At 38.0% G+C, this 13057-nt stretch overlaps 1 protein-coding gene across 6 annotated transcripts in view; it reads left to right on the forward strand.

The window, feature by feature from the left end:
• LOC307129745 (R3H domain-containing protein 1-like) overlaps positions 1–13057 on the forward strand; it is a 96633-nt gene that overhangs the window by 7892 nt on the left and 75684 nt on the right. The gene's annotated exons all lie outside the window — the stretch shown is intronic.

Below are 13057 nucleotides of genomic sequence, written 5' to 3' on the forward strand. Positions count from 1 at the left end.
ATAGGCTGCGCCGCTGTCAGTTTAAGACCTCTACACATCTAATATACGGACACGATTGCGATTTTACTTTCACTTTAGACATAAGCGACTGTGTTTATGTTAACCTTGTGTGTATTTGACAGTATTAACGCAGTAAAACGACTACTTAGTTCAGTATTAACGCAGTAAGACGACGACTTAGTTCAGTATTCACGTGTTTGACAGGCTTTTAGTGCGCGCGCTCTGAAAAGCGCATGTTAAAACCGTGCACGCGAATGAAACCGGCAAGGCTTTAAAACGCATGCAAATAATGAACTTTGGTGATTGTGAATAACTATAGTGTCCCGTGAGTATAACTCCACCACTAACATGTAATGTGAGTGTATGTCGCGTTGTTCAGTATTGGGATGGAGGCAAATTATAGAATTTGTAGAAAAATAATTAATTAAATGTGAAACCGAAAAAAACGCAATTCACAAGCGCGTATTGAACCGTGAAGGCCGTACCGAACGGTTCAATATTATATTGAGAATTGTGGCATCCCTAGTACTTAAGTACACTTTTTGAGTATCTGTACTTTCCTTGAGTAGTATTTTTTTCTGGAAACTTATGACTTTTACTTCACTACATTTGAAAGACAAATATCGTACTTTTTACTCCATTACATTTCTATCAAGGCCCTCGAAGTAGAAAGTCGTAGCCGCTTTGAAAAATAGTGGATGATTTGTTTTCTTCTTTAAAACGTAATTGTTTTTTTTTTTTTTTTTTTTGCAGAAAGCCTATCAGTAATCACTCTTGTAGGATCACATGAAGTTCAATGATTTCCAAGTATTTTTTGAACACTAATCAATTGATGACAAAATAGGCAGTTCCCAGACGCAGTGCGCGCAACCATAGTCATACTGAAAAGTTAAAATTCAGAAGAGCAGACGTGGATAAGTCTGAAAAAGTGCGACGACACAAAAGTGCGCACAGAAAGCTGCCTCTCAGACGCCAGACCACAAGAACTGAATTTTAGTCTATTGAATCTACTAAAATCTTACTATAGTCAATTAAAACTAGACTAAAACTAAAACAATTCAGATGCCTAAAATGTTATAGTCAAAAGACTGACTAAAACTAAATACAAATTTGCTGTCAAAATTAACACTGGTATGAAATATGGTTGGTTAAATTATTTTTATAGATTTACCCGCCAAGTTGCCATAGCCTTGTGGATACAGCGCTAACGCATAGGTAACGCTTCACAATGATGTTAGTTAGCATGCACAAACGTAGTTGGGTTTAATGTTTTTTTGCTAATAATGTCAGAAATGTTTTTTACATAATCCTGTCAAATAAACACAATGTAGAAACCTTTCTTTTCTAGTATGATTTTGACTTTGAGAGCTTTGTAATTTTTAAGCAAGTATTTAAATGAGTTTAAGGTATGCTAGCATGTCAGATGGAGCATGACTGGCTTAAACCACCATGATGGAGCAGCGTGCATTCATACAACAATGCAACCATAATAAAATAATGCGTTTACTTTTACTTTTGATACTTAAGTACTCTTAAAAGCAAGTACTTCTGTACTTTTACTTAAGTAAAAATCTATCTTTACAACTTTCACTTGTAATGGAGTAATATTTAACCAATAGTACTTTTACTTTTACTCCAGTAATGGAGTTGTGTACTTCTCTTCTCTGGCATGGCGTTCCCACGAGCGGGAATCGTATCCCGTGTGATTGTCCTGGCTCCCTCAGATCCAGGTAGAGGTCGTCGTGTAGCTCTCGGTTGACCTAATTAGAGAATGTGCTGGAAGAACGCTGGATCGCGTCCCATGGTGCAGCGGTGCCCTTCATCGGCATGTGTTGGTGTGGATCACGATCTCTGCAGATGAAGAGTTGATTTTCTCTCTCTAAATGCTGCAGGCGTCTCTCAAGTGATTGAAGTGACATTTCTGTCTTTCTTTAAGGCACAATATGTAAGATTTTTGGATTTAAAATATCCAAAAACCACTAGAATAGTGTTTTATAATTTGTTGTGTACTTGCGTTATCCCAAATGTTTCCAAGAATGTTCCAGAGAAATAACAGGGCTCGACATTAACGCTTGTCCAGGACAAGTGGATTTTTTGAAGGGGCAAGTGAAAGAGAATTTTACTTGCCCGACGGACAAGTATCCTGGTAAAACATCATTAACAAAAATAACTAGGGAATCACCCAAATGCAAGAATGATTCTGCATTCATTACTGTAAGTGGCGATCATCAGTGAATGATAATAATGTATAACTGACGGTAACGTTGCACTGTTGACGCTCGCGCAGCCTCTCGAGGAGAAATCGAAACAAATGTGCTCCGCTCACACAGAGAAACTCAGTAACACACTGCCGTAGAAATGTGGAGTTTATTTATATTTATAATATGATACAGTTGCAACATTACCAAGAGTGAATTTTTTTCCTGAATAACATCACGACTGAAAATGACACTGATTTCATATGACAGTTCCATAAACAATGATTAACATTAAGTCTCTCACATTTTGATGCAATATTGAGTGTTTTTGTTCTATTTCAGCAGCGAAAATAGTTCCAAAAGCTCACAGCAGAACGAGTGTCACATCAACAGTGTGTGTTAGTGAATGATTCAGCGTTTTGAATGAATCGATAGAATCAAAGATTCAATTAATTATATCCAATTTAAGAATATAAAAGGAAATCTGAATCATAGCCTATATTTAATAAGATTAGGGGGAAAATGCCCTTTATAAAAGGTAAAAATATCACAAATATGTAGAGCTGTGCAATTAATCGAATTTCGATTTCGCCTCCCAACGATCACCAAAATAGTACAATCGAGAAAAAACGATTATTTCGCCATGTTCAGTTTTGCAAGAACACTCTAATTTTGTCTTGCGTTCTGAATGAAACGCGCACGCGCTCATCCGCCCCTCCCGAAGCCACAAATCTCTCTCAGGTCGCGAGTCTCGTGACTCGTGTGCATATCATCCGCTGGAATTTAAAAACTCGGCGCGAGTAAACTAAAGATGGCAGAAGGAGGGCAGTTACAGCAGCGTTTGGTGAGCAAAAAAGGCAAAACCAACTCTGGGAACAGTTTGGCTTCGAGGAATCAGACGACGAGCAGAAACATGCTACGTGCAAGATTTGCTACATGGTAGTGGCTGCAACGCAAGGGAACAACACGAATTTGTTTAACCACTTGAAAAATAAACAGAGTGACCTATGACAATCTAATATACAAACAAAAACTGACGAGAGCAGGAGTGCCGTGTAAACGTCCTTTTTCCCCCCTCATATTTTTCAAATAATTCTCTCTTTGTAAACTTTGTTCAATGCATGCGAGTGCTGCCATATTTTCGAATATGACCAGTCGTTTTCAATGTCGTCACCCGGGTTTAGTGCCAGAAGACGCGAATGAGAAGCCGCGCGCGCTGTGAGAAAATGTGTCTCAGTGCGCTCATCCGAGAGCGCGCACACGTCTCTCAGCGCGCAAATATTGAGTTCTCTTTCAAGTCTTGCTCTTGAACGGACAAACTCACACAAAACGTATGTCAACATATCCATCTTGATGAGTATCTTAGCAGACATAGTCTGTATATGCCTTAAGTGAACTTTATACAGTCGATAAAGACGACGCATATCCGATCATTAGGTCTTAAAGAGGCAGTAGCCTTTACTGCTGTCTGTTTAATGTCAAACAACAAAAGACAAGGACATCACTCACCGCTCTTGATTGAATAGCTTTTGTAAGTTTAATAGGATTAATCTTTCATTTATGCACTCAAATATGCAATGTTATTTTACATTTGATACATTTCTGTACCTGAAAAAAAAGCATAGCCGAACCATATTGTTGATCTTATTTATTTGTGGTTATCATTTTTACGTGAATACTTTTATACTTTGATTTGAATATGTTATATTATTTATTTTAATAGTTCAAAAAGTACAACAAATGTTACAATTTCAATTGAATTGTTGAAAGGTGTATTTTTAATAAATACAACATATTCCCAAAGTCATGTGAAATAATCGTGTTACAAAATCGTGATTTCAATATTGACCAAAATAATCGTGATTTTTTTCCATAATCGAGCAGCCCTACAAATATGCTCATGTCAAAGCTGATTGAACACTGGTGAGAATATTGCTTCAAAATAAATTTTATTTACAACACACACACACAAAAAACATTTTTTTTCCGGACAAGCACATTTTTTACTCGGAGAAGTGGTTGACAGATTTACTTGTCCGAAGGACATGCTTAATGTCGAGCCCTGAATAAGCAATTTTATCATTTTAGAATCGCTCAGTCTATTATTATTCTTCTCTGAAATGAAAACGCATTTTTGAGGGCCTAAACATGCTCGAAAACTCATGAAACTTTGCATACGTGTCAGAAGGTGTAAAAATGTACGTCTGATATGGGTTTCAGAATTAGGCTTGGCAAAATATCATTTCAACATTTCAATTAAGCGCAATTCGTGATACTTTTCACGTACAAGTATGAAATTCAGTAGACACATGTAATAGCCCAATACCTACAAAAAAGCCTCTGGGAGCAAAATCTGAAAACCAACAGGAAGTGAGATATTTAGTTTGCAGTTTTTGAAATGATCAGTTTCTGCGAGAAACCGAGCAGTATTTCTGCTATTATTTTTAGGGATATCCAGATCCGATCACGTGATCGGGCCTGATCACGTGGTTTCAGACTCGATCGGAATCGGACTTTACCTCCCGATCAGGACTCGGATATATATGTATATATATTCTCATTATTTTTTAACACATCTATAGTTATACGGTGGCACAGAGTTAGACCCTTTTGACAGCAACGCGTGCGGCATGACATGACTTTGTTGCAGAGACGCTATTGGTTAAATAAGGTGGATTAAATTTAAAAAAAGGAACATCCTGGATCTGTTTTTTCACTGTTCTTTATTCTTTATTATAGAAGTATCAGATCGGCACTCGGTTTCGGTAGATACTCAAATTCAAATGACTCGGACTCAAGGGCGGAATCGGGACATCCCTAATTATTTTATCTCTTATCAGACGACCGTGATCATCTTTGAGCTCAGCCATAACTTCCGCTAAGTGAGGTCAAAATACGAGCGTGGTCATAGATATATTGATCGTAGATGCCTCATTCTACTGATCCGTGCAGGCGCTAATGAGGCATCTATGTATACATCTATGACCACGCTCGTATTTTGACCTCACTTAGTGGAAGTTATGGCTGAGCTCAGAGATGATCACGTTCGTCTGTTAAGAGGTAAAATAATAGCATAAATACTGCTGGTTTTCTCTCAGAAACTGATGGTTTGTCTAGATAAGAGCCTTATTCATCATCTGGTGTCGTTTAAAGCCCTTTGAAGCTGCACTGAAACTGTCATTTGAACCGTTTGGAGCCCATTGAAGTCCATTATATGGAGAAAAACCCTGGACTGTTTTCATCCAAAACCTTAATTTCTTTTCGACTGCAGAAAGAAAGACATGGACATCTTGGATGAGTAAATTTTCAGCAAAAGTTTATTTAAAAGTGAACTAATTCTTTAACGTTCGTCCAACTATTACGGGGGCAGTTTCGAAGATGAAAATATTATGGGTTGGAATGACACGAAGACCTGAATTTAAATGGCACACACGTGCAGAAGATGTCTGAGACCGCAGTACGTTCAACAAGTCATTTGGTCGCTTACACGGCTACTGAAGAATAATGTGGGGAGTCGATCGCATCAAATAAAGCAGAATTCGCCTGGATAGAGTAAGTGCCAATGGCCGCCCTCGGCTTCATGCAATCGAGCGTTTCTCAGGCTGTAATTGTCGTGTGACCCGAGGACAGATGCGGGAAGGAGGTAAATGTGCATTAGGCGTCACATCGCCTGCCGTTTCCTGTCCCCACCTGTCCTGTGCTACCGATGTCACGGTGAAGAGGAACACTGTCTCTGCCTCGCTGACACATCCTAAACCAGAGCGGCATCTTTCCCCGGCTCTAATGAGGATGGAACAATGTCCGCCGAGCTGTCACGTACCGATGAAGGCTCCTCTCCTTCTCGGCCTCCGGGGACCTCATTAGGCTTTTTTTTTCTTCCCCATCGTCTCCATGCAGGAATCACATCGTCCTAAGGGAAAAATGTAAATAAACGCGTTTGTCACTTAGCTCCCTCCTATTTGGCTTTTTCCAGGAAGAGAAATTGCATTGCGAGGCTTAATTAGTAAGCACTGCCATTATGCTTTCTTTATAATGTAAATGAAGCGGCCGAGCACTTGGAACTGTTGTCTCGCAAGCTTTGTGCCAGGTGTTTTCTGGCTGAATGCTGGCGGTGCTTTTTTCATCCTCGCGCTAAAGAAAAAGACAACTGTACTGTGAAATCGTGGGACGAGCTATAATTATTTGACAGATGATTTTCGCCCCCCCCACCAACATCCTCCCTCCCCTCCGATCCGCAGCTTTAGACGATACTTTGATTTCCTTTGTTGCGGCCGAGCTCATGATGATTTTCCGAATGTGGTGGCTGTCAGGCGTCGGGATTCTCTTATTCTCTAGTCTTCCCGAGGAACTTGATTCCCGGAAATCCAGGAGTTGGAACGGGTAACGGGGTGGGCGAGACTCCCGAGGGGTTAGCGCTTGATTAATATTGAAAAATCTATAAGTCTTCCCCCTTAGCGGCAGGTTTTATGAGAGGAAATGTGGAATGTTAATCTAGCCCACCTGCTCCCGCCATCCTCACCGAAAGCAGGAGCGAGGGATGATGATGAGGGAGATCTGGGAAGGATTATGACTTGGAAATTGACAGTGACTGAGGACGAGGAACTTTTGCCATCGCTCTTTGTCCTGCAAATCTGGCCTGAATCTTGAGTTGTGTCAGCCAATCAGATGGCATGTTTTCAGTACTGAAATGCTGATAAATAATATATGAGATCAAATCATTTGTTCGTGTTAAGATAGGAACCCTTCAGTTTTTTTCCCATGATTCATGGATCCATGCACTTATATTTGGCCATTATATTGGTACAGAATTATCAAAATCTATTGACAAAACTATTTAAGTAGTGTTTTTGGTGGGAGTGCCTGGAATTTATTATAATATTATAGTGTATTAATGTATAATATACTTATAGCGATTATGTATTATACATTTTTTTTCCCAATGTAAACAAAACAAAATCCTTGAATATGGAAAACAATAGAAATTACACAAATTTTGGAACTAAGCCAAGTTTGATTTAATATTTCCACTATCATGATTTTACATTACATTTTACATTTTTTACACAATAAAAGAATGAAAGTATACATGAACAAGATGTTCATTTGGTATCTAACAGGCCAAAATTGGCTTTTGGCCAATGAAAACAAGTCCGCAATTGGAAATCAACGGGAAATTGAATTGGGTTGAACTTATGTGACATTAAAGGCAACAATTGAATATTCTGCAATCCAATCAACACACATTCAACAATCCAAACAAAGATGTTACTTAAATCAGCATTTGTTTTTAAATTCAGTGTAAAGAAAATAAGTCTTTACCAGTCAAATTAAATAAAACCAAAGTATTTTGGTTGCTAATGCAACCTTTGACCCCACAGACTGAACAGAATGAAGCATTGCTTTTATATTGGTCATTGGTTGAGCTAAATTGGTATTAATTAATTGTGTAGTTAAATCTAACATCTGATTGGCTGATTGTAATCCATTAATATCTTTCTATCAAAGTTGTCTGACATTATCAAGATTAACTTGTTCTGACACCGTTTACCATTTTCTAAACTATAGCGAATAAACTGATGATGTGAGAAAATGTTGAAGATGTCTGAATAAATGTTGGTTTGACGTAGGGCTGGGCGGTATATCGGGTTTGTACAATATATCGATATGTTTTTTAGAAACGAGTCACCTGTCACTTTAAGAGATGCACGGATCCAAAATACTGATACACACGCGGTTTCTTTCTCAACTGTTTATGTTCACCTAAGATATATACCGCCTCTTTACTAGGATACTCGCTGAGACCAGCATTTTTTTAATAAAATTTTTGTTTGAATATGTCCGTTCAAGTGCAAGAAGACGTGAAAGAGAACAAAATGTAGTATTCGGAAGCTGTCTGATGCTGCGTTCACACCGATTGAGCGTCTGGAGGGATTTCCATGTTAAGTCCAATATAAAGATTTGCCGCGTCTGGAGGTCCTGCGGCGCGATAGACGCGTTTAGCACGGTGCGATGGATATGATTTTTGCCTCATTTGTGCGTCCAGTTCATGCGAAAGAGGCTAATTGAGTGTCTTGCGGAATACTTGCGAGTGATTTTATTTGGTGCTTTTTGTGCATTCATGCATTTGAAGCGAATTCGCGTCTGACGTCCGAGTTGAAAAATCTGAACCGTTAACCAACCGTTAACCAATCAGGAGCCTGCTTGCTGCGGTCACGTGATGAAGTGACATGATAAACGGGGGCAGGCCCGCCCAGAGTCACTCATTCAACACAGAGGAACGACTGATATTGGCAGTGAGCAGTCATACGGAGATATTAATTTCAAACGTTCGCTTTATACACGCGTCTAATTCGCTTTGGATTCAAAATGTTCAAGCGTCCAATTTGACGCTCAATTCTCGTTCGGTGTGAATGTAGCATGAGAAGAGGCTTTTTGGGCATGCACTTCGGATGTGTGCGCACACACAATTTATTTAATTGAGTATTCTTTCGTGTCTTCTTGCGCTTGAATATTTAAATTGGCAAGCCTTAAAAGCACATGCAAATGATAAACTGTTGCGTCCAAATGTTGCCCCGATCAGCCAGTCCTTATTGTCGACCCCTGACCGTCTATTAGCAAGGACTAAAATAAAGCAATTTAATATGAATTGATATCGATTTTGGAATGGGTACCGCTCTCTGCTTTGAGAGGGATGACCGAGACAATCTCTTTATCTAATATCTTCATGTCTTCCCCGACGGTCCAAAGCAAGGTCTGAAGATTTTCTCTTCCGCCGGTGGAAGCTCTCTAGGCCGTACTCGATGTTGCGCTGCCAAACTAAATCACCAGTTGTGTGTGAAATGCGTTATACAAATAAACTTGATGTGTCTTACCAAGTCTAACAAGAACAAACCGTGTTAAATAAGTTTGATGTCCGGCAGCGTTTTTCGAATTTACCACAGATTAGGATGTGAATATAGTCATTAATAGTGAACGAAATAAAAGAAACGTTTATAATCCCCTGCGGAAATGGGTGAGTGAAGATTTGAGAAAAGAAACAAGCGATTCCATGTCAAGTGGAATAAATAACTCTTGGACCAGTTCGCAAAGCCAGCAAATGGTTTAAATGTATGGGCTCATAGATTACCTCTCTCATTCGACACGAATCCAAATGTTTTATTTGCTAACCTATTATTTATTTTGTAAATTAAGCTTTTAGCTTCACTCTAGAGGTGTAATGGTACATACCAAGAATTCCCGGTACGTGTCTTTTTAGTTCGGTTGTAGCCCATTAACCACTTTTAACCATTAACCACCAATAATCACAATAAGCTCTGCGTTTTGTTACTTTCTATAAGAAAGTCTCATCTCTCAAATTCTGTCCATTTTATCACGAAATGCCGTTTTGACGCTCTTTAATGTGGCATGACAGATTCAGTTCTAGCGGGAGATCAGCTCTTCCTCTTATAGTTACAGAATAAACATGAATGAACATCAGAAGGTATGTTGAAAGTAGGGATGCACGATATATCGGCAACATATCGTTATCGGCCGATAAATGATTATTTTTGATGTTATCGTTATCGGTCCAATAAGAAAATTTGACCGATATAGTCAAGCCGATAGATAATGTATTATTTCCTTCAGCTGAGACGGACGCGCTGTCCACCATGATGGGTTTGAATTGCTCTAAATATGTTTGGAATCACTTCGAAAAGGAAAATACAGTTATGTGCAACATGTGCAGCGCAAGTCTTCTATAATCTACATAAAATGATAATGAGAATAGAATAGGCTGTAAAAGAGCGTTGTGTTTCAGCGCGTTTGTTGAGGGAAGCGCGCGCCCACGGAGTTACACCTTCATGACGAGCACAGTCAAGTTCGCTTGTGCATTCACAGCCTTTTGTGCCATTGTAAGTTGTAATATTATATTTATTATTATTCTGTGTATGTAATATCATATAGGATGCGTTTGGTTGAGTTAATAAACGATGCAGTAAAGCACTTCATTGTACCGGTCTTTAGCTTCAGCGCGCGCCCACGGAGTTACACCTTCATGACGAGCACAGTCAAGTTTGTTTGTGCATTCACAGCCTTTTGTGCCATTGTAAGTTGTAATATTATATTTATTATTTTGTGTATATAATCCCATATAGGATGCGTTTGGTTGAGTTAATTAACGATGCAGTAAAGCACTTCATTGTACCGGCGCGCGCATTTCAAACAGAAATGCACAGCATTAATAACTACTGGGACTGTCCTATACATAACACTGCAATGAGAATATTTCTGTTATAAAACGTAGTGAATTCTCTGGGTTTAGTTGTTTTTCAGCGCGCTGTTGTGGGAAGCGTCAACAACGCATTCTGACCAGCACAGTCAAGTTCGCTTGTGCATTCGCGTCATTTTAAGCATATGTAAGTCGTAATATTACGTTTTTGTAGTATAAACATCTGATTAAAGTCATATAGGATGTGTTTGGTTAAGTCAGTAACCCGCAGCGCTTCACTGTACCGGTGATCATCTTACGTTTCAGCACGCTCTCAAACAGGGGAAGAGCATCCACAGGAGTTATAACCCTTCACCTATGCGTGATTTTGTGCTAATATAAGTTGTAATATTATATTTATTTTGTATAAATATCTGATTGTTCTCATATATGATGCGTTTAGTTGTTAATTAAACTTCTAAGCGCTTCAGTTTATGGTTGTTCGTTCATTCTCTCCAGCTTCAGCGCGCTCTCAAACAGCAACATTATTCCTAATAGACTAGACTAATATTACAGATGTTTACTATTACTGTAATATTAAACATATTTTTTTTTTTCAAAAACACAGAAGCATTATTTTTTATAATTAGCACTTTTATTGTTCTCGTATCATTTCCATCAACAATATGGTTTGATTAAAACCATTTCTTTATCGTCTGTGCGGAGGTTATTTCATGCACTTGCATTCTGATTCTTTATTATGCAGCCTAAGTAATGCTGTTCAATTACTTGTTTGCATTACTTAGGTATATTATTTTTATTTTTTAGACAATATAATTTTTGGTAACATTTTACAAATAAGGTCTCATTTTATTAATGCATTAACTATCATGAACAAACAGAGAGCAATAACCTTTGTTTCTTTTAGTAATAAAATGTTTGTGTTTTGTAACAGTCCATTCACAGTTCATACCTAATGTTAAAAGACACAACTTTGGGTCTGAATATGTTGAGATTAACATGAACTAAAATTAATAAATACTGTTGAAGTATTGTTCATTCATTGTTGGTTAACTAATACTAACAAAAATTAAACCTTATTGTAAAGTGTTAAAAAAAAACATTTGGCCATAGGAGTGTAAAATTAATTTGAAAAGGTAAGGAATCTCACACTGGTTCAAATAGGCTACTATAGTGTATAGGTTTGATTTATGTTGAAGTGTTTGGGACATGGCTTTTAATGGTGAGCCTTTTGTTTTTGTAATCAGGCTCTCAGAGTTTATTAAAATTTGTATTTAGATTTATCGGCCAATATATCGGTTATCGGCTTTCAAATATTAAGAATTATCGGTTATCGGTATCGGCCAAAATGTTCATATCGGTGCATCCCTAGTTGAAAGATACAGTACTTACTGAAACGTACCATATCTCGTGTAATCGCTCAATCAGTGTTTCAACGGCAGCTTGTAAACAAACTCTTTCACTAAATATATGCACTATATTAGCCTATATATTCATTATATTCTACTGAACCTGTCTTGATTATTTAATGTATTGATTATTTAATGTATGTGTTTAATGCATGTTTAAATAAATCCGCCATGAAAACAAGTTATGACGGCCACTGTGTAAATTGAATATATAATTTTTAACAACGAATTGGAGTAGAAACATAATTTTATAATTCGATTTAGAAGTTAACGCAAAAACTGCCTTTGTACGCAAACATGTAAATTGCACATATATATTTATGTGTGTGTTGATTTATTATATCTAAAAATAAATAGCAACTGAATTTAATAGTTTGGGCTCTGTTGTTAACCATTAAAGGTGCAGTGTGTTAATTTTAGCGGCATCTAGTGGTGAGGTTGTGAATTGCAACCGCCCTTCGCTCACCCCTCTCTTTCGAAGCACATAGAGAAGCTACGGTGGCCGACACAGGACAAAGACATTGTCGTCTGAGACAGTAGAGAGTAGCTAGCGCTCTATAGAGAAGTTTGTCCATTTAGGGCTACCGTAGAAACATGGCGGCACAAAATGGCGGCTTCACTAAAAGGGGACCCGCGGTGTGTAGATAGAAACGGCTCATTCTAAGGTAATAAAAACATAACGGCTCATTATGTAAGGTCTTTATACTCCACTGAAAACATAGTTATGTATATTATATTGCATTTCCGTCAATAGATCCTCATAAATATTACACACTGCACCTTTAATATTATAGTAATGTGTAAGTAAGGGCTCCCTATGTATTTAGCATTAGCAGAGATACATTTTTTTTTTTTTTTTTTTGTGCTGATTTTTAATCATAAGTGAATTTATTTGTAGACGGGTAGAGACATAATTTGTTCAGTAAACCACCGTTTTTTTCCCTCCTGCTCATTTTTGTGTACCGTTACACCCCTACTTCACTCATGCCGTAATATTCACATGTAAAGAAATGTGTTTTGCATTACCATCACCGCTAGCGCTCTACCACCGCGGTGAGGAAGATGTCAAGTTGACTGGCACTGCGCTAACACTATAGACCAGGGGTTTCTAAGGGGTCCCTCAGAAAATTTAAGAAAATAAAAAGACAAAGCAAAAATGGATAAAGTCGACCTAATATTCGAACTGTTTCATTTCTAAATGCTTCTCTCCTTTCTTGCCGTATACATTCCAGAATTGTATA

The sequence above is a fragment of the Gobio gobio genome, assembly GCF_949357685.1.
Source record: "Gobio gobio genome assembly, chromosome: 7".
Lineage (NCBI taxonomy): Eukaryota > Metazoa > Chordata > Actinopteri > Cypriniformes > Gobionidae > Gobio > Gobio gobio.